The sequence below is a fragment of the Bubalus kerabau genome, chromosome 22 (assembly GCF_029407905.1).
Source record: "Bubalus kerabau isolate K-KA32 ecotype Philippines breed swamp buffalo chromosome 22, PCC_UOA_SB_1v2, whole genome shotgun sequence".
Taxonomy (NCBI): Eukaryota; Metazoa; Chordata; class Mammalia; order Artiodactyla; family Bovidae; genus Bubalus; species Bubalus kerabau.
Genome location: NC_073645.1, coordinates 40,141,855 through 40,168,956, shown reverse-complemented (window position 1 = coordinate 40,168,956; position 27,102 = coordinate 40,141,855). Strand labels below are relative to the sequence as shown.

At 43.8% G+C, this 27,102-nt stretch overlaps 1 long non-coding RNA gene across 2 annotated transcripts; it reads right to left on the bottom strand.

Moving 5' to 3' along the window:
• Positions 1 to 3,582: 3,582 nt before the first annotated feature.
• LOC129636544 (uncharacterized) lies at positions 3,583 to 25,667 on the bottom strand. 2 transcript variants are annotated; one of them, XR_008706994.1, is made up of 4 exons: positions 25,533 to 25,667; positions 8,163 to 8,236; positions 6,486 to 6,734; positions 3,583 to 6,040 (listed from the first exon to the last, which is right to left on the bottom strand). It is a non-coding gene; the product is annotated as an uncharacterized LOC129636544 (long non-coding RNA). The 2 variants fall into 2 exon arrangements; XR_008706995.1 differs by lacking the exon at positions 25,533 to 25,667 and adding an exon at positions 9,350 to 9,689.
• Between the last annotated feature and the right edge of the window lie 1,435 nt (positions 25,668 to 27,102).

Here is a 27,102-nt window from a genome sequence, read left to right as displayed (position 1 = left end):
ATTGTCAGGGAAACAGAAACAGAAAATTCATTGCCAAGACATTTATAGTAGAAGAAAAGTGAAAGGAAGCCCTTCAGGCCAAAGGACTATGATATCAAACAGAAACTTGTCTCTAAACAAAGATATGGAAAAGAGAAGGTAAAATGAAATTTATTTTTCTTAACTTTAATTTTTCTAAAAGATAACTGACTCTCTAAGGCAAAATATAGTAGCAGTGTGTCATGTGCTTATAACATATGTAAATGTAAACTGTATGCAAATATAGTACAAAGAATTGGAGGGAGGAATTGGGAACACTATACTGTTGGAAGTCCTTATACAATACATGAAATGGTATATTATTTGAAAGCAGACTCTGATTAGCTAAAAACCCATATTTTAAACCCTAGGGCAGCTACAAAGCAGTCTAAAAGAGGTATAAATTATAAATCAATAGAAAATAAAAATAAATTTATTTAAAAATACCCAACCTAAAAGAAAGCAGCACAAGGGAAAAAAAAAAACCAAAAACCCTTAATCTGAATCTTATATTGTATACAAAAATGAACTCTGCTGCTGCTAAGTCACTTCAGTCGTGTCCGACTCTGTGTGACCCCATAGACGGCAGCCCACCAGGCTCCCTCGTCCCTGGGATTCTCCAGGCAAGAACACTGGAGTGGGTTGCCATTTCCTTCTCCAATGCATGAAAGTGAAAAGTGAAAGTGAAGTCGCTCAGTTGTATCAGACTCCTAGCGACCCCATGGACTGCAGGCTACCAGGCTCCTCCATGCATGGGATTTTCCAGGCAAGAATACTGGAGTGGGGTGCCATTGCCTTCTCCAAAATGAACCCTAAATGGATTTTATGCCTAAATTTAAATATAAAGCCATAAAATTTGTAGATGAAAACAGGAAAAAATCATTGTGACCCAGGGTTAACAATTATTTCTTAGATATTATAACAAAAGCACGATCTATAAAAGAAAAACATCTGATAAATAAGCCTTATTAGAATTTAAAAACTTGTTCTGCAAAAGACACTGTTAAGAAAATTAATATACTGGTCACAGAGTAGGAAAAAAGATTTGCAAGTCACATTTCTGACATAAGATTTGTATTCAGAGTAAGTAGAGTTTTCAAAACTCAACAATAAGGAAACAACAATGTAGTTTAAAATGAGGCAAAAGACATAAACAAAAGATGTTTTAAGGATGATATAAATTTATGTTAAAAAAGATATAAACAAAAATGTTACCCAAGAAGACATGCAAATGACAAGTAAGCTTATGAAAAGATGTTCAACAACATTAGTTATTCAGTTCAGTTCAGTTGCTCAGTCGTGTCCAACTCTTTGTGACCCCATGAATTGCCTCTGTGTCCATCACCAACTCCCGGAGTTCGCTCAGACTCACGTCCACCGAGTCAGTGATGCCATTCAGCCATCTCATCCTCTGTCATCCCCTTTTCCTCCTGCCCCCAATCCCTCCCAGCATCAAAGTCTTTTCCAATGAGTCAACTCTTCGCATGAGGTGGCCAAAGTACTAGAGTTTCAGCTTTAGCATCATTCCTTCCAAAGAACACCCAGGGCTGATCTCCTTTAGAATGGACTGGTTGGATCTCCTTGCAGTCCAAGGGACTCTCAAGAGTCTTCTCCAACACCACAGTTCAAAAGCATCAATTCTTCGGGGCTCAGCTTTCTTCACAGTCCAACTCTCACATCCATACATGACCACTGGAAAAACCATAGCCTTGACTAAACGGACTTCTGTTGGCAAAGTAATGTCTCTGCTTTTCAATATGCTATCTAGGTTGGTCATAACTTTTCTTCCAAGGAGTAAGCGTCTTTTAATTTCAGGGTTGCAGTCACCACCTGCAGTGATTTTGGAGCCCAAAAAAATAAAGTATGACACTGTTTCCACTGTTCCCCCTTCTATTTTCCATCAAGTGATGGGACCATGAAAATTCAAGTTAAAACCACAGTGAGATGCCACTTATATGTCTAATAGAATGGCCACAATTTTTAAAATTTTGAAATGAAAATACCAAGCATAAGTGAGGATTCAGAGAATTGGAACTTCCATACATCACTGGTGGAAGTTCAAAGTGGTACAACCACTGTGGAAAACAGACAATTTCTTACAAAAGTTAAATATGCACACAACATGGTTGAGCATTTCCATACCTAGGTATTTATCCAAGAGAAATAAAATTTTACATCTAAACACCAAAAAAAAAAAAAAAAAAACACCTGTACATAAATACTTAAAGTAGTTTTATTTGTAATTGCCAAAACTGGAAATCACCCATATATATTTCAACTAGTAAGTAGAAAAAAAATCAACCTGTGGTACATCCATAATGTGGAATGAAAGAAAGTGAAAATGTTAGTTGCTCAGTCTTGTCCAGCTTGTTGTGACCCCATGGACTGTAGCCCACCAGGCTCTGTCCATGGAATTCTTCACAAGAATATTGGAGTGAGTTGCCATTTCCTTCTCCATAATATGGAATACTCTTCAATAATGTAAAGAAAATAACTCTTAATGCACACAAGAAGGCGTGCAAATTTTAAATGCACTTGTTAAGTGATGGAGGTCAGACCCAAAGAGTGACATATTGTATGATTCCATTCATATGACATTATGAAAAAGGTAAAATTTTAGACCTGGAAACAGATTGGTGGGACCACCATAAAGGGACTGTGTAAAGACATTGCTGGAGATGATGACCTGTTGTATATGACATTAGAATGATGGACATATAACTCCATGAATTTATCAAAAACCAAAGAACTTTGCTCCATAAAGAGTGAATTTTACTGCTTCAAAAACTCAGCATGTGGAGGGTACCCTCAACCAGAAGACCTAGCGTAACAAATCAAGCTGACTGTATTACAAATGAACTGAAGGGGGTGAGAAAAAAACAACTAACCTACTTCAGGAAACAAAATGTTGACTGGATATTTTTAGGTCAAAGACAAAAGAATTGTACGCAACTAATATATTTTTGTTACAGGAAGAGTTAGCTATTTTGAAACTGCTTTATGTGTATAGACTAGTCGAACAGTTAAGTCAACATATTGTAGATTATGAGAGCCTGGCTTCTGTATGAGGAAGTTAAAAATAAGGAAAGTGAGAAAGCTAGAATGAGCCCTGCAGTGTTGGATTTGAACAAGAGGTATCAGCACAAACTCAAGGGATATTTTTAAGAAATGAAAATAAATGTGTGTGTTGTGTACCAAATATATATCTCCAAGCTTTGTCTGCTGAATGGGCTTAGAAGCAAGTGAGGACATCTAGCCAGATCTTGATTTCTAAATACCACTCTCCAGTAAAATGAACTAAAGCTCCTGGGAGAACCAGTTGATTCTAAGACTGGTCATAGAAAATACACACCTCCAGGTGCCAGAAAGTAAGAAAGTGCTCAAAAGAAGTTTGGGGAGGTGGGAGGCTGACCTGATGAAAAGGCATTGAAACCAACCAGAAAGCACTCCCAAGGTTCAAACCAAAACAATTTGAGCAACAAAATAAAGGTAGCATTGGATTATAACCATAAAATAGAACAAATATCTATGGGGCCATACTAATATGAATAATCAACAGGAAAGGAAAGAAGAAACAGAAGGGAAAAGGAAGGAAGGAATGGAGGGACAGGGGTTGGTGTGGGGGGAAAGAGAGGGAGGAAGAAGGAAGGACTGGCATCTGTACTGAAGAATAATAAATGAAGGAATGAAGCAAATATAAAATCATCATTAAAATATCACAGTAATAACTGTTGCAGTTTATATCCACTGGTGGATGCTGAAATCACCAAACTAACATTGAGCAAAAAAGGATATTTGCCAACTCCCAAAGTATCTCCCCCAAGATTCATTCATTGCAAAGGGAAAAATGACTTTACATTGGAAGGACATCCAGCAGACATCACTTTAACCAACCAATCAAGGTTAACATCACCAGTAAGGGGACATAACAACAGCATGTAGCCCCTGAAGATAAATGGGTGAGGAACACATCGGATGTTCTTACCAAAAAAATACAACTTCAATCCAATCATAAGAAAACATCAGAAAAACCCAAATTGAGGGGCCATCTGCAAAACAACTGACCGGTATGCTTCAGTAGGGTCAAAGTCACAAAAAATAAGAAGATGAAGAACTGTCACAGATGAGACACTAAGACAAAATTAAATGCAATGTAGGATCCTGAACTGGCCCTGGGGACAGAAAGGGATAATAATAGGGAAAAAACTGGAGAAGTCCAAATAAAGTCTGTAGTTCAGTAATATTAATTTCTGAGTTTTGATCATCATGTCATGGTTGTGCAAGATATTAACGTCAGGGGAAGCTTGGCAAAGGCCATACAGAAGCTCTCTGTACTATTTTGCAACATTTTCACTGTCTAAAATTATATCCCCCAAAACTTAATTATATAGATGTAAATATGTATTTATGGACACAAAAGATTTTCACAGGAGAACAAGCAAATCACAAAATAGACATCTATAAAATGCTTGCTTATTTATCAAGACAAGTATGTACATGACATATTTATTGTTCAAATGTGTATATAAGTACATGTGTGCTATGTAATTTCAGTCATTTCCGACTCTTTGCAACCCCAAGGACAGTAGCCTGCCAGGCTCCTCTGTCCATGGGATTCTCAAGGCAAGAATACTGGAGTGGGTTGCTGTGCCTTCTTCCAGGGGATCTTCTCAGCCCAGACCCATGTCTCTTGCATCTCCTGCACTGGCAGTCGGGTTCCTTACCACTAGCGCCACCTGGAAATCCTGTAAACATGTGCAAATACCTGTTTATGGGCATCCCTGGTGGCTCAGATGATAAAAAATCTGCCTGCAATGCAGGAGATCCAGGTTCAATCCCTGAGTCAGGAAGATCCCCTGGAGAAGGGAATGGGAACTTGCTCCAGTATTCTTGCCCAGAGAATTCCATGGACAGAGGCAGGCTACAGTCATGGAGTCACAGAGAATTGACATGACTGAGTGACTAACACTTTCACTTTCACATACCTGTTTTATTTATGATTGCATAAATGTATACATACTAATATATCGTACACAAAATAAAAAATAATACCAAAGTGTTGCTGTTTGTTTTGCAGAGTGAGTAGGATGGTGGATGGTACTAATTTTTTCTTTTGTCTTTTTTTTTCTTATGCCATTAATCAATTTTGTGTATATTTGAAATTTTATCATTTCAATATTTATGAGTAATCCAAGGATGAAGCTGAGTTGGGAAATCTGGGAAAGACCCAGCTGCAGGATTCAGCTCCAATGGGTGTGTCGTGAAGATGCTGTGGTCATCGTCTTCTTTGAATCCAGTCCCTATTGTTTTACTGCAGAGCATCAACACAGGCAATATTGGACCTTTCTCCCCTTCTTTGATTTCTATCTCCTACCAGGTATCCGACCTCTACGGATGGGGTTTCTGAGATCTTCTGTTCTCCCCAAATGCCATCTATTAGCATTCTAAGGTCCCCAAGTCCTCTTGGAGCCCAAAGCACAAACATCCTTAGGCACATAGGAAAGTATAAAGAGATGGTTGTTGAACTCTTGACCTCTTGGCAGAGAGGAGAAACAGCATAAGGAATTGGTTCAGGCACTTCCTTTATGATAGAAAAGGGGTGATGAAACAGATGTGACGTACATTTCAGACGTCAAAAGAAAATTGAATCCTTCATTCAAAATTTTCCATAATCTGAGTCCTCAGCTCCAATACACAGAGGGTTTTTCCAAAGATTGGCAGTCATTTGTTTTACTCATTCTCTTTGGGAAATGATTCTGCCTGCTCAGATTTACCATAAATTTAATTTAGGCCCAATATTCTATGATTTCATAAGAGAAAGCAGATAGTAGAGGCTGAGGCAGGGCTTCCCTAGGAGAGGAGGAGAGACACAAAGAGGGCAGACGCCACAGTTAGAGCCCTTCTCATTACATGACTCCTGACACAGCGGACACAAGCGCCGGCCCCTCGGAATTTCAAATCCAACTTCTCAGAGATTTATTTTTCTCCTGAAACAATTTCTGGCAGCTTTTGATCTTCTAAACTGAAAGAAAAAAATCAAAGAAATCTGTTTCTCTAGAGTATTAATAGCAAAGGAATTTCTGGATGCTGCAAAGTAAGAAAGGAACATAATAGCATCTCGTTTTATTCATCTTCAAAGCAAACTAAATATAGTTTTAAAAAATAGAAGCAGGATACCCTACAGATTTTTGAAGGGATGGAATAAACCTCTTTACACAAGAAAAGATGACATGAAATTTATCTTGAAGGACATTCACTGGGCTCTTGTCTGCTTAATACCTACAAGTGGGCTGTTAGAAGGGATGTAGTAAAAATATCCAATCATTTGGGGAACTTGCAGGCGCCGATATTTTCATCAATATTGGGCATTGTTTCTCTTACCCTGCTGGGATGTCACTACCATCTGTCCCCCAAAGCACAATACAGGTGTCAGACTTTTCTAAGGAGCAGATGTCTAGCCAATGTACCTGAAAACCTGAGCAGCATCTTCATGTCTCCCATAATCCAAATTCAATCTTTACTCCCTCATCTGGTCACAAGTCCGGAAGTGGGAGTCAAAGTTATGTTTGTATTTAGCTGGCTGCGGATGGCAAGGCACATGTGTGTGCAGAAAATAGTTCTGGAAGTGCAACCATGGGACATGCTTCTCTAGGCACTGGAGATCACAGAAATGCTTGTAAACAAGCACAGAAGCTGATTTCTGATTGTGACATGCACTGCAAAAGAAAGAAATGAGAATACATGATGGAGAGTCCTAGTGCCATAGGATGCTAATTTACAGAGGAGGAGACTCTGAGCTAAGAGCAGAAGGCTAAGATGCCAGCCTTGCAAAGACTTGGGGAGAAGGCTGCTCCAATCGAAGGAGCAGTAAGTGCAAAGGTCCTGAGGTCTTACAGCGCCCTCCCATATTCCACATCAGCACTTACCTTTCCAGCACACATCTACAGTGCTCTACTGAAAACCCCCAAAAGTCTCTGCCTGAGGGCTCTCTGTTGGATGGTGCCTTGAACAGATCAGAAATGCCAGGAAATGAATGTCCCTAGGAGTAGCCTTCAGCCAACGCCCTATAGGAATTGATGGGTAAATACTCCAGCTTCCTCATCCTTATAATTCCCCATCAGGACTGAGCTCCAACTGCTCTCAACAATGAGCTGCTGTAATGAGACACCCTTGGCTTCCTTTCCTTTCTTTCTCAGCCTTACCGCTCTGCTCTGCCTCTGTTGCTTTCTAAGATCACCTCCCACATCAACTGCTCGGACTCAAACTGCTAACCTCAGAGCCTGCTTCTGGGGCATACAAACTGAGAGGCTGGAAAGGACTTGGCTGGTGAGTAGAAAGATGACTGGCCCTCGAGGAGGCCAGAGAGGATAAAGGGGTCCAAATGATGCAGGTCCTTGACATCTTTAGAGGCAATTTGTGTCTCCAATGGTTTCACAGTGGGAGTCTGTTTTCCCCTGCCCAATGATCAACTGCTCTTAGCCAAAGACTGGCCTTGAACTTATTCTATATCCCAACAACATGCCCCTCTCCCTCCCCTTGGCCCTACTCCTCCCTAGCATCGTGGACCATCTAGTTCAGAGTCAACTCCATAGGGTCAGGAACTTTGGTTTGTTCACAGCTGTAACCTTGGTACCTATAGCACTGTCTGGCATTCAGCATGCAGTGTCCAACAAATATTTACTGGATAAATGAATCCTACAAATAAGGAAACCAGGAGTCAGAGAAGGTAAATGGTTTATATAAGGTCACACCCAAGGTCAACTGGAGTACTGGTTCTAGAAGGCAGTCTCCTGCTTCTAAGAGGATTTTGCTACCCTCCCCAGCCTCTCAACTCAGGGTTGGTCTGGTCTGATAATTGATATTTCATGGAAACCTGATGGACACCTTCCACCAAAGGACTCTACAAAATTTTGTCATCTCCTGGGAGAGTTGCAGAACAGGGCAAGAGCTCAACAAAAGTATATCAGCTTTGGAGCCAAGCTGGCTGAATTTGGGTCTTGATTCTGACCTCAGAGTAAGCTCCATGACCTTGACCAGAGACTTAAGCCCTCTGAGTTCCGGTGGGATAGCGACCAGCTCATGTTCACAGTAAAGAGAGGGACATTAGGGTCTGAGAAGGGACAGTCTGACTTTTGCATTTTCACCTGGCTCCTCTTTGTTCCTAGAAGAATCCTGGAATATCCAGCAGGAAGTTCCTCACAATTTTCACGTAAATGACCTGAAGAATAAATACAGATTCATTTTTAATCGATCGTTATGGGTGAAAGTGACCTACACAAAAATACAACTGCAAACTGTTCAAATTGAACATGTTAAAATGTATTATACATTTGGATCTAACGAAAGATTGAAATCATTCTGATAAGATTTTTATCACGAGAGTTACAGACGAGAAAGGGATGAATAGACAGAACCGAGAGGATTTTTAGGGCAGTGAAACTATTCTGTATAGTACTATCACAGCTGATAGCTGTCATTCTACATATGGTCAAATCCATAGGATGTACACCACCAAGAGTGAGCCCTAATGTAAACTCTGGGCTTAGCGTGATGATGCGTCAATGCTGCTTCATCAGCTGTGATAAATGTGCCACCATGGTGGGAGAGGTCTATGGTGGGGGAGGTTGTGTGGGTGTGGGGACCAAGGAGCACGGGGGAAGTCTCTGTACTTTCCATTCAATTTTGCTGTGAACCTAAAACTGCTCTAAAAAATTAAAAGCTAATTAGGTTTTTAAAATCTACCACACCAAAAAAGTAACACCCACAAAAGAGAATTCCAACAGAAACTGTTACAGTTTGTAAAAGTTGATGAGGACCAGAAAAAATGATCAGTGAAGCAAATATTCATTGTAAAATCTACCTAAGAAGGAGTTGATACTGTTGAAAATGGACGAAAATCAAGACCTGTTTAACCAAGTAAACCGTGTTTGATTAATCTATTAAATTGGCTTGGCAGAGTGTGCCTCCTGTCTCGATTGTAAATATATCTGTTTTTGTATCATTCTGTATTTTTTAAAGTTTGTGTAAACAAAGCTGCAGTCTGAGAATTCTAGGGGTCAACACCGTAGGATATATTAATGCATGTTCACAGGGTCAAATGGCAAGGTGCAAGCTCCCTGTACCTGGCACAGGGCCCTGGTTGCAGAGAAAACTCATTTGTCCATTCACCAAGCATTTGCTGAACTCAGATTTGCTAGAAGCACTGAATGTCTGTGACTGGGGTAAATTTTTCAATCTCAGACCTCAGGAAGCTAGGGGTGGAGCAGGGAACCCAGTCCTGGGTGTTGTGACAAGTCTTAGCAGCAGCTGCAGGGACACAGAAGTGACTCACTGGCTGGAGTGGGTGCTCGCAGGAGGCTTCACTGAGGACATGACATTTGAACTGAGTCTTCAGAAAGAGTCCAGGGGCTCCAAGATGACAAGGGACAGAAAGAGCATTCCAGGCAAAGAGAATCTTGTACCCTAGATGCATGAGAGATGGCAGTGTTCAGAAACCTGGAAACCATTCCCAGGGCAGGAGCAAAGGGCCTGGAATGCCTGACATCTTGGGCTTTCTTCTGCCAACAGTGAACACAACTGCATGGAAGGCCAAGGGCAGGGCCAAGGCTAAGGGGTGGGGGAGGCCGGTGAGGAGACCAGGCAACTGAGTGGGGCCAGGATGGGCGCAGGGGCTAAAAGGGAAACTGAGGAAGCAGAATGGGGAGGAGCCAGGGGTAGCATCCAGGGCTGTCTCCAAAAGGCTTGTTAAGGCCAGTATGGGGTGGGGAAGTGCCGTGAGCCAGGGGTGGACACTCAGGAAGAAAGGAGAGTGAAATATGCAAGATCATTTTGGTCAATTGTTCAGAAAAAATGTTGGCCTCAGAATCCTTCAAACGAAACCTTAAGAATTAAAAACAATACACAGAGCTGCTTCAATGACTAAGGTGTCTTGGAAAGGTGTGGTGGGGGGTTGGCCTCCCCAGGACTGCTGTTGGAAGGCCCCTGATGTGGGTCTGAGCCCCCTTTTCAGCTGAGGCTCAGAGGCAGGGTGTTTCCTGGCTCAGAGCACACAGCTGGGACAGCTCTGGGACCCCGCTCAGGGACTCCTGGAGACCTGCTCCTCCTTCCACAGCCAGGAGGCTGAGTAGTAATGAGGACTTAGCGTTCTTGGCCCCCACTCCTGCCCAGCTGTACTTCTGGCTAAGGATGTCTCAAGTCATAGAAAAGCCAAATTCCCGTGAATCTGTCCTAGTCCCTGGACCCTGTTCATACTCTGGCTGGGCAAATGCCCCATGACATCCTGGTTCTTTGCTGTTAGCATCACTTCTCCTGGAAACACCCATTATTCAAACCCCCAGGTGCATCTGGCCCAGGTGGTAAGCAGAAAAAAATCCGAGTCATAGCTCTGGCACAATCAGCTGTGTGGTCTTTGGAAAATCACTTAGCCTCTGAACCACAGATTCCTCCTCCACAAATCAGAGGTCATCATGCTAACTCTGGCTACGTCAAAATGCTGTAAGGATTGTTGTTGTTTAGTCCCTAAGTCATGTTCGACTCTTTGCAACCCCATGGATTGTAGCCTTCCAGGCTTTCCTGCCCTCCCCTGTCCATGGAATTTTCCAGGCAAGAATACTGGAGCCAGTTGTCATTTCCTTCTCCAGAGGATCTTCCCAACCCAAGGATCAAACCTCCGTCTCCTGCACTGGCAGGTGGATTCTTTACCACTGAGCAAGGCAATCAGCAAACTCATGTTGTATCCTGAAAAATCTCTATGGGAACACAAGGGACCCATGATATTTTTCATGTGTCAAGGTTTCTGCCATAAGTAACAATAACTTCTATGACCATCACCACCCTTCAAATAGCCCTGGAGAGCTGAAGCAGGATATATTTAAAAGGAGGTGGGGGTGAACAGGACCTAAGAAAACTCTTGCCTCATGTTTGTCCCATCAGATCCTCACTCAAGATTCTATTTACTCTTAATTTAGGTACAACCGGAACAACTTACTCATCTGTTTCCCAGTTCACAGTACTTGAGAAGTAGCAAACTAAAAGGTGGGGAGAGAATGACAAAGGAAAAATGTACTGAAAAGGATGAGACAGAAGCACTATTAAAGGTGGATGCAAAACCTTCACCATCATAGCCTGGAGAGAGACAGAAAAAGTGCAGGAAGCCTGAGGCCATCAGGGTACAATTGTTGATACACCCAATAGGACCCTGAGTCAAAGATGAAAATAGGAACAAAATATTAAATTAAGTACAGCACACTCACACTTTTTAAGAGACTCATAGCCTTTAAAATCAGCACTTGCCCTTCTAAAGCATATACCCTAAGAAAATAACCAGACTGGGGCACAGAGCTATGTATATACAAGATTATTCATCACAGCACTCTTTTCAGTAATGGAAAAATTGGAAACACCCCAAATGTCCTTTAAAAGATGATGAGCAGTATCTTCCATTCTCAAACCACTTTCTAGAAGGTTGTTGTATTTGCATATCATCCATTCTATGACTTTTATTTTCTTTTTAAAAATTTATTTATTTTTTAATTGAAGGATAATTGCTTTACAGAATTTTGTTGTTTTCTGTCGAACCTCAACATGAATCAGCCATGCTGCTGCTGCTGCTAAGTCGCTTCAGTCGTGTCCAACTCTGTGCGACCCCAGAGACAGCAGCCCACCAGGCTTCCCCGTCCCCAGGAATCAGCCATAGGTATACATATATCCCCTCCCTCTTGAACCTTCCTCCCATCTTCCTCCCCATCCCACCCTTCTAGGTTGATTCAGAGCCTCTGTTTGAGTTCCCTGAGACATACAGCAAATTCCCACTGGCTATCTATTTTACATATGGCAACTACGTTTCTATGACTTTTCTTTAAACTGATTCATTCATTTTATTCAAATAAATGTAATTTCTTAAAAAACTACTATATTACCCTAAACAGAATATTAGTGTCAGTTACCATAAATAGTAACCACAGTGCAAAGAAATCATGTCATTATAATCTAGCTAGATGAGGTTACAGAACTGCAGAATTGTAAAGTAAAAAAATAATAAAGAAAAAAGAAAAAAAAAAGAAAAGTATTCTCCCTTTTTGCTTCCCGATTTAAACAAAACCATTATTTAAAAAGAGAGTTTGGAGGACTGTCAGGAAATCTGATGATAGACTCTCCAGGGAATCAAGGCTCATTTTGTTAGGTGTGGTACTGGTATTGTGGCTGCATAAAACAGTATCTTCTTTTTTTTTTTAATATAAGGAATGCATACTAAAGGATGCAGGGCTAAAATGACAAGATAACTGGATTTGCTTTAAAATATTTCAGCAAAATAAAGGGTTGACAAAGCAAATGTGGCAAAATCTTGATCATTACTGAATCCAGGTGTTGGAAATTTCCTTGCACTCTTCTCTCTACTTCTAAGTAGCTTGAAAATTTGCCTAATAAAAATAAACTTAAAAATATAAACAGGAAGATCCCTTGTTCATGGGCCACCAAGGCTGACAAAGCCCTTGCCATTTTAAGAAGAGTCAAACCCTAATTTCTGTGCATATTAATTAACATTTTTATACACTAGCAATATGACCCTTTTGAGTTAATGTAGGTCAGACTCAACAAAAATAAATAAAAATAATGTTGCAAATCCACACATAATGATGAGGGAAGGGGTCCAAGACAGATTGCTGAGTGGGGAAACATGCACTAGAGAAGAGTGTGTTTGGCTCCATCTCCTTTATGTAAAACTGTGAAGGAAAATCCCCTGAGTCTGTGCGCCCAGAGAGAGTCTGGAAGCTGGGACGCTAAACAGTTATCTCAGGATAGGGAGGGTCCTCCTCTTGCCTTTGTTTGTATCTTTATGCTTTTCTGTTTGTGTAAAATTTTTACTTTTTACAATTGAGTAGATAGTATTCTTATAATCAGGCAAAAGGCTATTACCATCGTGAGGCAAAAAGAAGAAATCAGGAAAATATTTCTATCTGTATAATGAAATGATTTAAATATACACAAGGCTGCGTAACAGAACATTAAACCTCCATTATTATCCCATGGCCTGTGGCACTGCACGTTTACTGTCCATGTCTGGCAAAGGTGCTGGAACAGGCCTCCTGTAAGCTGATCTCAGCCCCCGGGCCTGAGCAAGTCGAGGGAGCGGTGTCTGCTTTCCCTGACTTACCCCTTTGCTCACACCATGCCCCTGCCTGCGGTGTTCTCTGCACTCTTCTGTGGCTCCCTCTCTCCCCACTTTGAGGCTTAGCTCCAGGAAGGCTGCTCTGATGCCCCAGCAGGCATTACGTGGGTTTCTCCTTTGACAGGTGTCAATCTTCAGCCCATTTGCTGGGACCTGTCCAGAGCATTGGCAAGCAGAGGCCTCTTTCTGGGAGGGCTCACAGGCTCTGCTGGGTGCAAGGAGCCCAGCAGAGTGGATGGAACTCAGACGTGCTTCCTGTCCCTTTCTAGGTTGGGTGACCTGGAGGAGTATTTCCCCTCCTAAGGCCTCAATTTTCACAGCTGTAAAATGGGAATAAATGGTCCTAATAAATACACACCTCTCAGAAAATTAAATAAGATGGCCTTGAGAGAGTTGGTAATCTCTAAGGTATTCAATTAAAAGATAATTTTTAATGTTAGTAGTACAATATAAATGTTTCTTGGTAATGACAAGGACAGGAATAAGAACTTTATTATCTTTCAAAATCACGGGGACATATTTATTCTGATATTTTCAAAAAATTTCCTAAGGAAATTCACACTTTCAAAAATATGTGAATAAGGATGTTCATCAGTGTGTAATAGCAAACATGAGAAACTGTCTCCTATGGCTTGTCATGCAAATATTAAAAATGATAAAACATGTTGAGTGATTGAGGAAATGCTTATAACATATTGCTGAATTTAAAAATCTAGCTCCAGAAGAGTACAATCTATTTTCATTTTTTTAAATATATACATGTATGTATGTATATATGGGCTTCTCAAGTAGCACCCGTGGTAAAGAACCTGGCTGCCAATGCATAAGAGACGCAGGTTCAGTCTCTGGGTTGGGAAGATCCCCTGGAGGAGGACATGGGAACCCACTGCAGTATCCTTGCCTGGAGAATCCCATGGACAGAGGAGCCTGGTGGACTACAGTCCACGGGGTCACAAAGAGTTGGACACGACTGAAGCAACTTAGCGTACACACACACATACACACACACACACACACACACACACACACACACACGTATCACACATACAGAGACAGAGAGAAAGATCTACAAAGAAAGAGAGAAACAGAGACATCCAAAACACTTCTAAAGAAAATCACTCCCAAAATGTTAACAGTTATATCTGGATTAAGTGATTACAGATCACTTTTTCAGTCTTCTTTTTTGTGTGTTTCTGGCTTTTCTAAATTTGTCTAAAATGCCTTTTGTGGCATTTCTAAGTTACCTTTTAACCATTCCTCTTCCCCCACCACTACCTCTACCAAATGTCCCTGCCCAGAAGTTAATGATAAAAGACTGTCCCAGGCCTCCAGCCTCGGATTGTGAGGGCCTCCAAGGTCATGAGACAACCCCATGGACCTCTGGTGTCTATATGGAAGAGTCTGGTGTGATTTTCACCAGAGAGTGGACACGGTGGGTGAAAAATTAGCCAGCTCTGGGCAGAGAAACTGCCCCCCAGGAGACTCACACAGGGGCCATGGCCTTGGGAACAAATGGGAGCCTCTCAAACAAATTCCCAAGAGGCAGGTCAATTAGAAAACTTAGCCCCTAGGCCTCACCACCCCCTCCATCGTGTAACCTGATAGGCTGGATTGGAGGGTCCTTGAAGGGGGTAAACAGATGGGAAGAGGCAGGTTGGAGGGCTGGGACTTTCCCTCCTCTCTCTCTCCCACTGCCTCCCCACCTCCTTACCCACCTTAAGCCAGCTCTCACCACTCCCTCTGGGCTCCTCCCCCATCTGTGCCTCTACCCTAGTCTCCATTGTACACCAGTCTCCTCTCCAAAAACTCCACAGTCTTTCTAGGAATCTTCCAAAGAGATGATATTGTAAAATGTCAGAGCCGAAAATAACACTGTACTCTCTCACTTTCTAGTTGAGGAAACTAGTTCAAGGAGATTAATCAATGTGTCCAAAACTTCCCATCTAGTAGATATTAATAGAAGCCAAGATAAGAGCTCAGATGTCTTTATTCCTAGGCCAGCGTGACTGGGACCTCTACCATTTCACTTCCTGCTGTTGGCTGAAAGCAAGCCCAGCACTGTGCTTAGGAGCATGGTCTCCAGGGCTAAAGCCCTGGGTTCAAATTCCAGACCTTGTATGTACCACCCATGTGGTCTTGGAGCCCCAGTTTGGAAGCAAAACAATAGTAGTAAATACGTCATGTCTTTGTGTGAAGATTAAATGAGTTACAGCGTATTTAGAGGAGAACCTGGCAGGTGGTATATTTTATGGACAACTTTGCTATCTTGATAATTTTGTCAGCCAATTAATTGTATCTATGGCTAAGGTCTATGGGAGTCACAAGAGTCGGACACGACTGAGTGACTAAGCACACACATACGTGGAAGAAGTCAGCAAAGGGCAGAGATGAACCAGATGATTCAGCCGAGAAAACACAGGAGCTCCTCAGAAGGCAAAAGCTCAGAACCTCCATCTTCTTCAGGAGCACGTGAGACCCAGGGCATCTACTATTCATCCCTGAAGTATCCACTGAGCCAGCAGAATGGAGTTCAGAAAACAGAGGCTCACACATATGGTTGTTCGTGTGTGTTAAGTCACTTCAGTTGTGTCCAACTCCATGCGACCCTACAGACTGGAGCTCACCAGGCTCCTTTGTCCATGGGATTCTCCAGGAGAGAATACTGGAATGTGCTGCCATGCCCTCCTCCAGGTGATCTTCCCGACCCAGGGATCAAACCTGCGTTTCTTAGGTCTCCTGTATTGCCAGGTGGGTTCTTTACCTCTAGAACCACCTTGGAAGCTTACAATAAACATTCATTTGCAATGCATGGAGGAAAAATGATCCACCCATACTGCAGGGTCAAGATGGATGTCTGGATTAAGAAGAAGCAAAGGTCACCCCAACCTCCACCATACATAAAAGTCAATCCCAAATGGGAACAGGGGCGTAAATTGAGAAAGTTAAACAATGAAGCCTCTAGACAATAACATGAGAAGATATCCTCACAGCCAAAGGACAGACAAGATTTTCTTAACAGGATGCAAAAATCATAAAGGAAAAGATTGATAAATTGGATTTCATTAAATTTGAGAATCTCCACAATTAAGAATAAAAATTTAAGAAATCCATTGTAGGAAATAATATTTCAAAGCAAATAATTCCTATGATGATTCAATCTTATATCGTCATTAGAATCTACCAAAATGTAGTTAACTTGAAAAAATTTGAAAATTTCTGTTCAATAACAAAAATTTCTGTTCTGTTCATCTCTGTTTCATAAAGAAAATGAGAAGGCAAGCCTGAAAAATTCATATCCATAGTATATCAAGAACTGGAACTCATTAAGAAAAAGTCAACAACGGCACAGAAAAAGGGCAAAAGTCTTAAATAGGAAAAAAAAATTTTAAGTGTTCAGATAAGGACTTCCCTAGTGATTCGGTGGTTAAAAAATATATGTAAATATATATGCCTGCCCGTGCAGAAAGACACAGGTGCAACCCCTGATCAGGAAGGATCCCACACGCCGTGGGGCAAGTAAGCCTGTGTACCACGACTGCTGCTGCTGCTAAGTCGCTCAGTCATGTCCGACTCTGTGCGACCTCATGGACTGCAGCCCACCAGGCTCCCCCATCCCTGGGATTCTCCAGGCAAGAACACTGGAGTGGGGTGCCATTTCCTTCTTCAACGCATGAAAGTGAAAAGTGAAAGGGAAGTCGCTCAGTCGTGTCCGACTCTAGCGACCTCATAGACTGCAGCCCACCAGGCTCCCCCGTCCCTGGGACTCTCCAGGCAAGAACACTGGAGTGGGGTGCCATTTCCTTCTTCAACGCATGAAAGTGAAAAGTGAAAGGGAAGTCGCTCAGTCGTGTCCGACTCTAGCGACCTCATAGACTGCAGCCCACCAGGCTCCCCCGTCCCTGGGACTCTCCAGGCAAGAACACTGGAGTGGGGTACCACTTCTACTGAGGCCCAAACGCCCTAGGCCCTGAGGTCCACAGCAAGAGAAGCCACCACAGTGAGAACCCTGCACACAGCTACCCGAGGAAAGTCCTCACAGCAGTGAAGACCCAGCACAGCTTATAAATAAAGAGTACTCAAATAAATAGCAATCAAGTAAATGCACATTAAAATCATAATTATAGACTGCTATAGACCCGTCAGAACAATTTTTTAAATAAGATAATATCAAGTTTTGTGATGTTTGTGGAGCAATTAACGGAATCCCCACTCCTACAATGTGGGTGCACACAAGTGGACAGAGGAAAGAATATTTTTCAGTTGAGCATACCTGTGTTTCTAGAACCCGGTTCTCTCCCACCCAGCAAGGTGATAATCTCATACACTATGCTGATCTCATGACCTCAGAGGCATCAAACATCTCTGAGATCTCAAACAGGTTGATCTCGTATATCTAGAGGCAGGATTTGAACTCAGGCTGCAAACTCCAGAGCTCAGGCTCTGAGCCACTAGCCTATGGTATCTTTTTCAAAATCTCATCTTAAATCACATTTTCATTTTCATCAGCTTGAGTAATTCTTGACCCCTGTGATTTGGGCTCTGATGGACAGCCTGGTGAGAAGACCAACTCCCTGGACTCCAGCAGAGAGATGGACAAAAGCAGGTGGTCTTTCCTCTGCGCAGGTGGACACTCAGCCGTGAAACCCTTGGCTCCAGAGAACCCTCTCCCACCCTCTCCTGGACTAAGCCCTCCCCTGTCCCCAGCAGGCCTGTCCTCACCCCCTCGAGTGACAGATTGCCAGTTTCCTGAGGGTAAGCCATCCCAGCAACAGCCTCCACCCCAAGTTAGAAATGCGTGTGTCCTTTTGGATACAGATTACCATTTCTAACTTCTGCAGAGGCATTAGTGGAGTCTTGCGATTGTTATATTTCACTTTTTAAAAAATACAACACATACACACGCATATACTCACATATGGATGGCCAGATACTTAACAACAACTGTTGCCAAGATTCTAGATTTTCCTCTAGTCATCTCCCAGCTGAACTGCTGTAATTTGTTTTTGGCTGATCTTACTTCATCTATCATATCATGTGTCCTCTTCAAAATGTGGCCTCACATTTGGGCTGACCCTTCTCAGGTCTCTCAATTACCACAATAATGCTAATTATACCACTTCCCACTCACCTGTTGGGGTTAGATGCCCCTTCCCAGCATCCCATTGTAAAAGACTTCTCATATCAGTCCCTTGGAGATAAGGCTCCACCAACTACTTCAATATTCCCCAAACTCCAGTGTCATTCGGTTATTGATGATGGCATCCAGTCTCCCTGTGCAGTGTTTCCATAATCAAGTCTTCAAACCACTAACCTCTCCCCTTCCCCATAGATACATCAGCCACACTCTTTCTGCTGTTACCGGAGATATTCTCTGTGTTCAGAGTCCCCTGGCCTGCCGGTTGTTTCGGCAATAAGTTAAGCTTGAAAGCAAGATCCATGGCTGAAAATATTGCTCAACAAGCAATAAATCATATCATTTTACATCATTGCCCCAATCCCATACCCCACACTGCCAGACTCCTCACAGATTCACGGATCCTGTCTCTAAGGCACGCTCCAAGGAAAGACAAGAGACTTTCCAGCCTTTTGTTTTGTTTTACCAAAGAGATTTAATGTTTCCCTTGACAGAGCCAACACTTCCTTGTGTGTGTTCAGCACGAGTTCCCGCCTGCCCTCATCTCTGGTGACCAAATGTAAACAGCTCACCAGAAGGACAGCAAGAAAGAGTTTGTTAAGACTGCCCTAACCAACTGCCCAACCTTGGTGGCTTAAGACAATAGAAATTGGGACTTTCTGGGCTGTCCAGTGGTTAAGACTCCACCTTCCGAAGCAGGGGGTGCAGGTTGGATCCTTGGTCAGGGACCTAAGATCCCACATGCCTTGTGGCCAAAAAACAAAACAAAACATAAAACAGAAGCAATATTGTGACAAATTCAATAAAGACTTTAAAGATGATCCACATTAAAAAAAAAAATCTTAAAAAGAAAAACAATAGAAATTTGTTCTCTCACCATTCTGGAAGCCAGAAGTACAAAATCGAGGTGTCAGCAGGGTCATGCTCCCTCCAGAGGCCCCAGGGGAGCATCCTTCCTTGCCTCTTCCAGCTCCTGGTGGCTCCCAGCATCCTCTGGCTCCAGTCTTTGCCCCCGTCTTATGGCCTTCTTCCCTCTGTGTCTGTGTCCCTCTCCTCTTCTTGTAAGGACACCAGTCATTGGACTTAGGGCTTGTTCTAAATCCAGGATGATTTCCTCTCAAGAGCCTTATCTAATTACATGTTCATTACTCTATTTCCAAACAACGGCATATTCTGACCTCTAGGCAGACACAATTTTTTTTTTCAAGGTAAGGGGACACTATTAGACCCACTACCCAGGATGTGGAAGGATCCAGTGCTTTCTTCCCAAGACCCTCATCTGAATGCCCTGCCTTCTGCCTGCCTGCCTCATCCTTCTCCACAGACAGACAGCTGCCTATGTCTTTGGTTGTAACAACCGTATTTTTTTAAACTGCCGCAAGTGTTATAGTTAAGTTTCAACTGGTGTGAAAGGAGCAGCTGCACATCAGTCTCCCAATCTGTGAAATGGGACCAGCAGTGTCTTTCTGGCAGTTGTCATGAGGTGTAACATACCAAACCAAGGGGAGGCATCTGGTTCAAGCTGTGATAGCTCAGCCCCCAGGCTCAGGTCTCTGGGACCAGCATACCTGACAAATTGAACTCACTTCTGAACAGAAGGGAGATAAAGGCATGAAAACCAGGTGCTGGTCACATTAAACCAGTAAGATGAGAAAGAAACAGAAAACAATTGCTGAGTGGCCATCGGGCTCTATTTCACTTCAGCAGCTACTCTGAGTCCCACCAAGAGTGTTTCTCCAACTCCTCCCATCCTCTCCTGGATCTTGGCAGGTGGCGAGAGTATTACGTCCATTCTGCAGATGAAAACACTGAGGTGAGGAAGTCAGATGTAAGTGGCTTGGCCATCATGTATGTTAAAATCTTGAGGGTCTAGTTTCAAGCCAAGGGCCATGGTGGGAGGTTTCCAGCTGGATCTGAGGTTGGGGTTCAGGGGTGCTCTGAAGGCAATGAGTCACAGAACCATTGAGAGGTGTCAGAGACTGAGTCTTTCTATGGAGTTTTGTTTGCAAAGATCAAATGTGCTCTGAGTCTGATAACGTCAGACTCAGATGTGAACTGGGCTGCATCTGATAATGTCAAAACGGCAAAGAGAAATGTGGAAAATGAAGTCAAACCTGTTACTTGTTTTCATGAAGATGGAAAAAAAACAAAGATGTGAATTCAACCTATTATTTCTTTTTTAATTTAGTCACATCTATTTATACATATTGACACATGGAACTAAGAGTCGGAGGCTGGTAACCAAGGCTTAAAAATAACACCCCAGCCAGAAGAGAAATGTGATCTTAGGGGTCCCTGACTCCAGAAAAACCCTAAATGATCCTCTGGCTCTCAGGGGACTGAAAGTAATTGACTTGGAAATTTTTATTTTAATCATTTTTAAGTCAAGGAGGTTTGTGGTGAAGGATGGGTTCCTTTCTAACCATGTCCACCTTGACCTGTTTCAACCACAATCACAGCATCAATCTCACGAACCAGATCCTAGGAACTCAGAAAACCGCAAAAAGGGGATGGGGGTGGGGGTCAAAGTTCAATCTGCCAGAACTTTATTTCTAATCCAGAACTCCATTCCTCCAACCAGCTCTAGAAGAAACAATCAACTTGCCCAGTTTTGCATTTGTTTTCCCGTCAGTTCTGTGGCTGTTCATTATGTGTGAGCAGAAATGAGGGCTTGTGTATAAACACCACGGCTGAACAAGGAGCATATTTCTTCCCCCATCTCTAAATCTGGACCCTTCCCCTTCTCGCCCATGCTACAATTTCCTCTGGCACTTCAGACAGACATATGTTATTTTCAGTTCCACAACTTTCTCGTTCTCTGTATCAGCGCACACATGGCCAAGGCACTGCAAATATAAATACATGTGGGCGTCTGCATTTCAACCACTGGACTCTCGCCACTTTTTTTTTAATGCAATGTAACTCAAGTGAATTGTCATCACAGCCAAGAGGCATGACAAAGTCCAACAAAATCAACGTTTCCCAAGCCCGGACCACCACCGTCCCGCCCCAAATTCTTGCCATTTGCCATCCACCTCTGCCCATCAGCAAATGCACAAACTGGGTTCAGTGGGCAGAATCCTATAATGACCCTCTTATTTATTACTCTTACCTGATGATACAAGAGCCTAATAAATAAATACACTAATTGGGCTTTGCAAAGATAGATCTTCCCCAACAGTACTTATTACCACATAATAAAAACCCATGACAAGCTTCAGCTTTGTGGATACTCTGAGAGTAAATAAGAGATTATTTGCAAATTCAAATGTGCTGAACAGGTTGGCACTCTTTCAGGTAGCAGTGAGTTTAGGCCAGATGCCAAGCTGTGGGGAAGGGAGGTTTTTTAATACGCACTCCCTTTCAGGCACCGTCAGCTGGAGTATGCTCCGGGAGCCAGCAGCAGGACAGTGGCACATGGATATACAGACAGATGTTGGATTTTTTCTCCTAGATCCTGAAGGACTTGCAGATGGCCCCCACAAAGGAGATGATGGAGGGTAACTTGATGAAATTAAAAGCAGCAACTTCCATTTAATGTGCTTCCTAGAAGCCACACAGCATATCTCATTTTAGTTTCATAAATAATTATCCCCATTTAATAGATAGGGAAACTGAGACTTAGACCAAGGAAGCCTTTGGCTAAGATCTTGAACCTATGAGTCAGGGATGAGGCACCCACTGCTGACTCCTTATAAAGTATTTGGATTTATCAACTCTGTGCATTTCATATTAGTGGTTTAATCTAATCTCAGGAAACCCTGTAAAATAGATATTATCAGCATTTTACATTCATAAGGATAAAGCTTTGAGAAGTTATGCAACTTGCCCAGGGCCATTTGGATAATAAATGAGCAGAGATTTGAACCAATGTGGTCTAATTCTGAAGCCCGTGCCCTAAGACATGGATCAAATAGTAAATATCTTAGGCTTTCAGTTCATCCACTGTCACAACTACTATGAGTCTGTATTGGGTTGGCCAAAAAATTCATTTGACTTTTTTCGTAACATCTTCTGGAAAAGCCCAAAATAACTTTTTGGCCAACCCAATAGCCTGAAAGCAGCTATAGACAATATGTACATGAGTGGGTGGGCTTCCCAAGTGGTGCTAGTGATAAAGAACCCTCCTGCCGATCCAGGAGATGTAAGAGATGTGGGTTTGATCCCTGGATCAGGAAGATCTCCTGGAGGGGGGCATAGCAACCCACTCCAGTGTTCTTTCCTGGAGAATCCCATGGACAGAGGAGCCTGGCGGGCTACCGTCCATAAGGTTGCAAAGAGTCAGACAAGACTGAAGCATCTTAGCACGCAGGCACAAATGAACGGGTGTAGCTTTGTTCCAGTCAAACTTTATCAACAAAAACAGGCAGGTGGGCAGATTTGGCTAAAGACTTGTAGTCTGCTGACCCCTACTCTAAAACACTACACCAACATGTCACATCCATGGTCAAGGTCAGGGAATGCTGGACACAAGCTAGAGGCACAGAAACCAATGCGTGGCCCTTTGCTCTCCCTGACCTCATCTTCTGTTACTCTTCCCGACTCTCTCTGCTCCAGCCATACAGCCTCCTTGCTGCTCTTCAAACAAACTTGCACCCTACTGCCTCAGGGCCTTTGCACTCGCTGTTCCCTGCCTGGAGTGTCTGTTCTTTGAGCTCTCCTCTGGGCTTACGGGCTCATCACCTTCTGTCTTCTGCACCACTCTCAACTTTGGGTGAGAGCTTCTCTGAATACCCTATCAAAATGTACAGCACACACTCGGGTCAGTATTTCCTCTACCTCTCTCCCCTGCTTGCTTTCTCTCCGTGGTCCTCATCACCATCAGAAAACGCTATCATTTTACTAACATGTTTCACTTGTTTTCTGTCTGTGCCCCCGATCACTAGAATGGAAGCGCTGGGAGGGGAGCCATTCTTGTTTTGTCCGTTTGGTCACTGCAATCCATCCCCAGATTCTAGAATAGTACTTGGCACAGTGAGGGCCCAGTAAATACTTGCAGGATGAGTTAATATATTTTGGACTGATGGGAACTCATCTTTACAGCGAGCAGACAGAACTCGGCCCCAGCAAAACGGCCTCGGAGTGCAGGCACTTGGCTGTGATGACTTCTGGGGCCACCTGGGCACTGCCCAGGGCAGAGTCAGGGGCCCCAGCACTTCTCAGCAACTTGGCAACGTCTCCATTGATCCTACAAAGCACAGCGGCCATGGGGGTGGGAAGACATTTGCGGAGGAACAGGGAAGTTTAACCATTGGCATGAATTCCCTGGGCTGCATCTTCCTCACGCTGACCTCTGTCTGTCTGAGTGATTGTCCGATGCTTCTGAAGCCCTTTGAACTCGCCCTTCCTCTGGGCACAGTTGCTATCTCTCTGAAAGGGAATCATTCATTTGACACCCTGTTAGAGGTAACCGATGAGTCAGGAGGCTAGCTGCGGGATGTTTCTCAGCCGCAGCGCCCCCCGCCCCCACCCCGGCCCCAACCCCGCCTCCACCAGAGATGAGGGGAAACCATTTGGGTCTGTAACCCGACACTTTGTTTTACGAATGAACTAATTTTCCATAGGCACCTTCAAGCTGGGAAACATCCCAGAGGTGGACTAACCTTTAACATTAGGTGTAATTAAGGATTAGCCATGTCACCTGACCCGTGAAGCACCGGAGACCAGAGATAATAAATCCGCCCTCCCCGCTTCGCCCCAGCCACCGTGGGCCATTCCCCACAGGCAGCCCCGCCGCGGGACCTGGGAGGCCTAGCAGTGAACAAGTAACATCCGCAGCTCAAGCATCTTCCATATCCAGACCAGGCAGAAGAAGGCACTGCCTGGGTGCAAATCCAGTTTACAACCAACCAGAGATGGGAAGGGTCCTCGCTGAACACTCTGGGCAGGCCGCTACATCTTTCTTCACGGTCACGACTGAGTTAGTTACTGACTTGCCAGGGGGCCCTAGGCCAGTCCTGGGCTCCCATTGTCCCCACGTAGTTACTGAAGGCAAGATGGCTTCCAGTCCTGGTGTTCCCAAGCGAAGAAAGTCACTGGTAGTCATAGAGATGTGAGCTTTCCTCGCCTCTCCCCCTCCATGTGTCCCCCTTCCTTCTCTCAGCCTCCCAGCCTCTCTCCTCAGCCCTTTCCTCTTCAAGACCCAGTGCTTCCCAGTGCCTGGGAGGGACTGCACAGATGTGGGGGCTTCTGCTCAGTCCGCATGCCCACCTCATGCAAGCGGCACCCCGGTCCTGTCTGGGGGCCCCTGCGTGCATGAAGTTTCTCTCACGTCCGCCGGGCCGGCCCCGGGGAGAGGGCTTCGGGCTCCCTCTACGCCCAGGGTACTTGACTGTTAATGATCCCCGGGCACACTTCCCCCACCCTGTCCCCTGAGACATTTCCAGAGTTGTTTTATGAGCGAGACTGGGGAAATCTATTAATGAGAGCGGTAATTGCTACCTTTGGGCACCTACGGCTGATTTACAACGGTTAATGCCTCAGATTCCAAAGGCATAAATTTCAGCTTTTCCACCATTTTTGTCTGGAGCAAAATGACACAGAGGGAGATTACATATCCTGGGCTACAGATGTTTGGCTGCACAGAGTGTTTTTCTAAGATAGGGGCAGGGACAGAGGAGTTGTTTAATTTAATTGACAACAGAGCATCACTAACGCCTATGCACCTACATGGGTGCAAAAGCATTCGATGGATGTCAATGCCTATTTCTTAGGAGAAAGGAATATAGGACTAGACAAGGAGACTGGGCAAGTCCTCAACCCCACCCCACCCTCCAGCTCTGTCCTGATTGGTTTGATCACTTGGTCATGGAGGTGACATGGCTTCCAAAGTGCTCTCTTCACCCTCAGGAGTGGCTGTGTTTTGAGTGGCTCAGCCATGTCCTTGGGAGTCCTTTGGGAGGGAAAAAAAAGATTTTCAAGATCAAGGAGAGGTGACCCCGTGTGGAGGGTGATCGGGTGTCTGTCAAAAAGCAAAGAGACTGATCCCATTTTCCTTCCAAATGAGGATCTGAGGGAGTTGGAAACTTGAAAAAGAATTCAGTTGTTGGGATTCATCCAACTGGAGTTTCCAGGAACCCCTTGTAAGGGCTATAAAGCCACAGTAATTTATTCCCAAAAGGAAAGAGGAAAAACAGCTACAACACAAGCAGAAAAACACAAGCTCCGCCACCAGCACCACCCCCACCGGCTGTTGGAAATCCATCTTCCTACCTTGGCTGACAGATGCCTCATGTCAGGCGAATAAGTGGCCTTGGCACCAAGCAGGTACCAGAAAGCCCTGGTCCAGGCCCACGACCCACCCTTCCAGCTGCCCCATCAGAGACCTGCTCTGGGACAGAAAGTAGCACAGCCCATGTGCTGTGTGATCCACCACAACTCCAACAGCCCCTGGGATTCCAATCATTCAACAAATATTTGCCACGTGTCTGCTACGTGCAAGGCACAGTACAAACAGGCCTGAAGGAATTTCTGGCCCATTCTTAGGCCAGTTTTGAGTGAGAGTTTAATAACAGCTCATCCCTGTCTCCTGTACAATTCTTTATGATTTTTCAAACCCTTTATTAAATATTTGAAAATGTCAACAGCCCAATAAGTGGGCAACCACACTTTATAGAGGAAGAATATCATGTTTAGAGAAGCAAAGGAATTTGCCCAAGGTCACCCAGCAAAAAAGCAAACAAGTCACAAGGCACAGTTGGCATTTGATTTCATGTTTTATGATCACTGAAAATGGATTGGGGGTCAGTTAAACCATTGCCCTGTGAGAGTAAAGCAAATGGAGGTCAAATATATCTGGAACATGTGGGGTACAAGTTCTCTTTGTTATTGAAAGTTACCTTTGTTAAAAAAAAAAAAATCTGGGAAGTACCCCGGTAGCCTAGTGGTGAGGATTCACTCTAGGATAGCACTGCCACTCTTCTGGCCAGGGTTCAATCCCTGGTTGGGGAACCGAGATTTTGAAATTCACATGGTGTGGTCCAAATTTTTTTTTAATTTTTGAATAATAATAAATAAAAAGTCTATATGGGATTGCACCTGTGTGTGTGTGTGACTAGAAGAAACCACTTGTATGGCTCTGTGTGAAAAACCATTATAAGGAGGACAAAAGAGCAACTTTTATCATGGAACTCCAGAGGGTCTGGGCTGGAGAAGTCTGTAAAGGTCGGGGACATGGAGCCCAGAAAAGGTGCCAAGGACTCCCACTCATGGAGTCAAGGATGGCTTTCAACCCCAGGTGTCCCGGCCCCCGCCCATCCCCTTTCACCAGCCAGGATGCAGTTGGCTGGCAGAGAAGAATCAGCTAAGAGTAAAGCATCAAAATTGCTATAGAACTCTCTTCTCTTCTCTTCTCCTGGGTTTGTTTTGTTTTGTTTCCTTTCCAACTAGGATAAGAAAGCAAAAAGCAAGCACCTGGCCCCAGGACAGCCCCTCCTCCCAAGAAGACTAGTTGAGAACCTCTGCTCCACCACTAGGGGAAGAGAAGGGTCCTCAGCTAGAGTATCTGGCTTCCTCCCCCAGTCCAAGCAGAGGCCCTGAATGGGGAGGGAGGAACCGCTCCCGTGGAGCAGGGAAATGGAATGGGGAGAGAGGCTCGGAGCAAGTTAATGATGTGCCCTGGGATTTCTGGATCAGCAACTCTCGTGTGTGATTAGGAGCTTCCCTCCAAACTAAATCGATGTGAACTTAGCCTCTCACGCCCTAGAAGTTCACATGCAGCAAAAAAACAGAGCATGTGTCCACTGCATCCACGTCTTAACCCCATGGCAGACCCTGCTAATCA